The sequence below is a fragment of the Nerophis lumbriciformis genome, linkage group LG05 (genome assembly GCF_033978685.3).
Source record: "Nerophis lumbriciformis linkage group LG05, RoL_Nlum_v2.1, whole genome shotgun sequence".
NCBI lineage: Eukaryota > Metazoa > Chordata > Actinopteri > Syngnathiformes > Syngnathidae > Nerophis > Nerophis lumbriciformis.
In genome coordinates, this window is record NC_084552.2 from 15,769,136 (window position 1) to 15,775,544 (window position 6,409).

Genomic DNA, 6,409 nt, shown 5'->3' on the forward strand with positions numbered 1-6,409 from the left:
GGCATATTTGGTCACTGCATGACTGCAAGCTAGTTCATGCTAACATGCTATTTAGGCTAGCTGTATGTACATATTGCATCATTATGCCTCGTTTGTAGGTATATTTGAGCTAATTTAATATCCTTTACTTATGTCCTCTGTGTATTAAGTTTATTTTTCCATGTTTCATGACACATTATCCGTATGTAATATTGGCTACATTCCTGATAGTTGTTTGTACGCCATGTTGTTCCAGACCACAGCAAACGTTACCCAGCTGGCAAAGATTGTAATAAATCCATTCGAAGAAGACGGCCTGACGTTTCCTTTAACTTGGACACGTACATCTATACCTTTGGCCATTCTAAGACAGTCATTTCCAGGAGTTAACTCATCCTCTGAGAAGTTTAACTAATGTTTTCCAATGTTGTAGAATAAATATTACATTTCAACATTTCTGTCAATGAAGATTTGCGTCAGCCTGCGACACATAGTCATTTTGATAGTAGGCTAATATAGCTAATTAGCCACGTACATCATGAGATGCCATCATTATAACACTTATATAAGTATTTACATTTTTTGCAGCTCCAAACCGATTACTTTTTTGTATTTGTGGTCCAATATGGCTCTTTCAACATTTTGGGTTGCCGACCCCTGATCTAGACCAAGTGTTTTAAATGTAATTAAAATCATCATAGGTCTCCATTAAAACCTCTAAAGGCTTAGTGGCCACATGTGTGGACAGCACCTTTTAGCTTGTATTTCCAAAATTGTGTACAATACTGAATTGGGGTCTTATGGCCGCTTATGTGGACACTTATACTGCCATCTGGTGGTGTCAGAAGAGTATAACATACAATGGAATTTGGACAAAAAATAAGAATTAGCATGTCACTAAACATGAAGTACACATTTGTGTACTTATGGACTAAGTACATCATATCAAAAGATGATTCTTAGTTTTTATTCTAATTAGGGTCCAATAAGCCCAAGTAGCAAAGAGAAATAAAAAAAAAGCATGTAAACAAACAGCTTGGGCCTTAAGAGGGTTTTTTTTAAGAGTTACACACTGACTGCTACAAGGAATAGCCCAAATGTATCAGTTAATCAAATTTGTCTTAAAATACAGAGAGCTTAAAGGCCTACTGAAACCCACTACTACCGACCACGCAGTCTGATAGTTTATATATCAATGATAAAATCTTAACATTGCAACACATGCCAATACGGCCGGGTTAGCCTACTAAAGTGTCATTTTAAATTTCGCACGAAATATCGTGCTGAAAACGTCTCGGTATGATGACGTCTGCGCGTGACGTCACGGATTGTAGAGGACATTTTTGGACAGCATGGTGGCCAGCTATTAAGTCGTCTGTTTTCATCGCAAAATTCCACAGTATTCTGGACATCTGTGTTGGTGAATCTTTTGCAATTTGTTCAATGAACAATGGATACAGCAAAGAAGAAAGCTGTAGGTGGGAAGCGTTGTATTGCGGCCGACTGCAGCCATACAAACACAGCCGGTGTTTCATTGTTTACATTCCCGGAATATGACAGTCAAGCTTTACCATTGGCCTGTGGAGAACTGGGACAACAGAGACTCTTACCAGGAGGACTTTGAGTTGGATGCGCAGACGCGGTACCGTGAGTACGCATGCAGCTGCGGCTTACAAACATTTGATCGCTTGCCCGTACGTGCGTGTTGCTATGTGCATGTCACGTACGTAACTTTGGGGACATTGGGGAAATATATGTGCTGTATGAACTTTGGTGAGGTGAACGGTACTTTGGGCTGTGGGATTGAGTGTGTTGTGCAGGTGTTTGAGTTGTATTGGCGGGTTATATGGACGGGAGGGGGGAGGTGTTTGTTATGCGGGATTAATTTGTGGCATATTAAATATAAGCCTGGTTGTGTTGTGGCTAATAGAGTATATATATGTCTTGTGTTTATTTGCTGTTTTAGTCATTCCCAGCTGAATATCAGGTCCCACCCGCCTCTCACAGCATCTTCCCTATCTGAATCGCTCCCACTGCCCTCTAGTCCTTCACTCTCACTTTCCTCATCCACAAATCTTTCATCCTCGCTCAAATTAATGGGGAAATCGTCGCTTTCTCGGTCCGAATCGCTCTCGCTGCTGGTGGCCATGATTGTAAACAATGTGCAGATGTGAGGAGTTCCACAACCTGTGACGTCACGCTACTCGTCTGCTACTTCCGGTACAGGCAAGGCTTTTTTATCAGCGAAAAAAAGTTGCAAACTTTATCGTCGATGTTCTCTACTAAATCCTTTCAGCAAAAATATGGCAATATCGCGAAATGATCAAGTATGACACATAGAATGGACCTGCTATCCCTGTTTAAATAGGAAAATCGCATTTCAGTAGGCCTTTGATCAACCAAGACATGTAGATGGTGTGTACAACCAAAAAATTGAGCATACCATTAGTGGGCGTGTTGCGAGTGATTTACTAATACTGGAGAATATCTCTGAAACAAGCGGAAGGAGGCTTAAATTTTATTTTGCCAATCGTTCACAATAACTATGAGAGACAAGACGACGGATGTATTTTTTTTAAGGCATGGCCAATGAGAGATCCTCTATTCCGCCAATAAAACCTAATAAATTGCCATCCAAAAAGCGCCAGAAATACTCCATTTACATTTCGTGACCTCAATATTAAATTATGTATTAGTGCTATTGTTATTCTCAGCGCTAATGCAGACAAACAATTTTTCTTGGCTAACTGTTATAGTGACATCATCAGCTGGTGAGATGCTTTCTCGCCTCAGCTCGTGAAAGTTTATTCTAGAATAGATCATAAATCATGCCTCTCACCTGGATAGTAGAAGGTTGAGGATATAATCCAACAAGTTGGTACACTTTGACAGCCAATTTAGACCTGGGAATGGCGAGAACGACGCGAAAAGGCGCTTGGCTCCGCCCTCCTTTTCTTTGCAAGGATTATGAGTCACTCTTCATCTAAACGGGAATATGACAAGATTCTATCAGTCAGCATCCTAATGACAGCAGACCTTGTACAATAAGTGATGTTGTATTATGTGTTGATAATAATCAGTGATGTTGAAGGAAAAATACGAACATTGTGATGCGTTTTTGAAATTTTTGCACCGCTGTAAATATTACATGTTATTATGAATGTGACTGTTACTACATTACATATATACTTACAGTGTGTATATACAACCTTAATGGAGGTAATTGGATGGGGTTTTTTATGCGCGTGCTGCGGTTGGGAGCGTGGCCGTGCCAGCAACCTGAGGGTTCCTGGTTCAATCCCCAGCTTCTAGCAACCTAGTCACATTCATTGTGTCCTTGAGCAAGACACTTCACCCTTGCTCCTGATGGGTCGTGGTTAGGGCCTTGCACGGCAGCTCCCGCCATCAGTGTGTGAATGTGTGTGTGAAGGTGTGTGTGTGAATGGGTGAATGTGGAAATAGTGTCAAAGCGCTTTGAGTGCCTTGAAGGTGGAAAATCGCTATACAAGTATAACTCATTTACCATTTTTAGGCAGAATAGTATATATATAGTATTATATATATATATATATATATATATATATATATATATATATATATATATATATATATATATATATATATATATATATATATATAATGTAGTAACAGACACCTTCATAACAATATGAAAAATGTACAATATACACAAGGCAAGTATATATATAATGTAGTACCAGACACCTTAATAACAATATGTAATATATAACAATATACATACTGCAAGTATATATATAATGTAGTAACAAACTCCTTCATAACAATATGTAATATGTACAATATACACACTGCAAGTATATATATATATATATATATATATATATATATATATATAATGTAGTAACAGACACCTTCATAACAGTATGTAATATGTACAATATACACACTGCAAGTATATATATATAATGTAGTAACAGACACCTTCATAACAATATGTAATATGTACAATATACACACTGCAAGTATATATATATAATGTAGTAACAGACACCTTCATAACAGTATGTAATATGTACAATATACACACTGCAAGTATATATATATAATGTAGTAACAGACACCTTCATAACAATATGTAATATGTAAAATATACACACTGCAAGTATATATATATATATAATGTCGTAACAGACACCTTCATAAGAATATGCAATATGTACAATTTACACACTGCAAGTGTGTGTATATATATATATATATATATATATATATATATATATATATATATATATATATATATATATATAATGTAGTAACAGACACCTTCATAACAGTATGTAATATGTACAATATACACACTGCAAGTATATACATATAATGTATAATGTAGTAACAGACACCTTCATAACAATATGTAATATGTACAATATACACACTGCAAGTATATATATATATATAATGTCGTAACAGACACCTTCATAAGAATATGCAATATGTACAATTTACACACTGCAAGTGTGTATATATATATATATATATATATATATATATATATATATATATAATGCAGTAACAGACACCTTCATAAGAATATGTAATATGCACAATATACACACTGCAAGTGTATATATATATATATATATATATATATATATATATATATATAATGCAGTAACAGACACCTTCATAAGAATATGTAATATGCACAATATACACACTGCAAGTGTATATATATATATATATATATATATATATATATATATATATATATATATATATATATATATATATATATATATATAATGTAGTTACTGACTGACACCTTCATAACAATATGTATTTTCGGCTTCCATAGAGACACACGTCCGACTTCAGTCAACAAACGTGTTCTACTTCCAGAAACAAAACGGATGTTCTAATCATGGAAGATTTGGTAACAGACAGAGAAGACGACTATTTTTGAAGCCGAATATACGGAGGATGAACTACTGCTTATAGAAGCGAGCACCGAGAAGAGGGCGAAACGTCGGAGCAGACGGAAGTCTATAGAGTGAGTGACTTTGATGCAGTAAATGTGGAACTCGGAGCTAAGCTCTGCCGAAATAAATGGTGTGCTTACCCACGTCGACTGGGAACTTCCCAGGCCAACTTGACCAAACAGACAACTGTCCCATCCAGTGAGTCACTATAATATTGATCATGATACATACTACGCTAGAAAAACAGTTACTCAGTGTTCGCTTTTACAATAACAATGTTGTTACAGTATGGTTGTTAAACAGGTTTCATTAAATAACTCTGTACTAAAATAATGGCATTTATTTGAGTTCTTGTGGGAAATATTCCTGTACCGACTCAGCCGCGTTCACAAGTTCCACCAAGAGCCTCTTCTGACGTAGCTCCAAGATCACTAACGAATCGAGTCATCTGATGGGCTCTCTTAAGTGAACGATGAGAACTTAAACTAACTAAAATTCTAAAGTTGAGCTACTTGACAGTGTGAGGTATCTGGTGTATTTCCAATCAATCAATCAAAGTGTATTTGTATAGCCCTTAATCACAAGTGTCTCAAAGGGCTGCACAAGCCAGAACGACATACTCGGCTCAGATCCCATTCAGATCAGATTTTATATATCTTTTAAAAGGGGAAAAAGTCCTGGAATAGTCCCCACCTACAAACCCCGTTTCCATGTGAGTTGGGAAATTGTGTTAGATGTAAATATAAACGGAATACAATGATTTACAAATCATTTTCAACCCATATTCAGTTGAATATGCTACAAAGACAACATATTTCATGTTCAAACTGATAAACTTTTTTTTTTTTTTGCAAATAATCATTAACTTTAGAATTTGATGCCAGCAACACGTGACAAAGAAGTTGGGAAAGGTGGCAATAAATACTGATAAAGTTGAGGAATGCTCATCAAACACTTATTTGGAACATCCCACAGGTGAACAGGCAAATTGGGAACAGGTGGGTGCCATGATTGGGTATAAAAGTAGATTCCATGAAATGCTCAGTCATTCACAAACAAGGATGGGGCGAGGGTCACCACTTTGTCAACAAATGCGTGAGCAAATTGTTGAACAGTTTAAGAAAAACCTTTCTCAACCAGCTATTGCAAGGAATTTAGGGATTTCACCATCTACGGTCCGTAATATCATCAAAGGGTTCAGAGAATCTGGAGAAATCACTGCACGTAAGCAGCTAAGCCTGTGCTCTTCGATCCCTCAGGCTGTACTGCATCAACAAGTGACATCAGTGTGTAAAGGATATCACCACATGGGCTCAGGAACACTTCAGAAACCCACTGTCAGTAACTACAGTTAGTCGCTACATCTGTAAGTGCAAGTTAAAACTCTCCTATGCAAGGCGAAAACCGTTTATCAACAACACCCAGAAACGCTGTCGGCTTCGCTGGGCCTGAGCTCATCTAAGATGGACTGA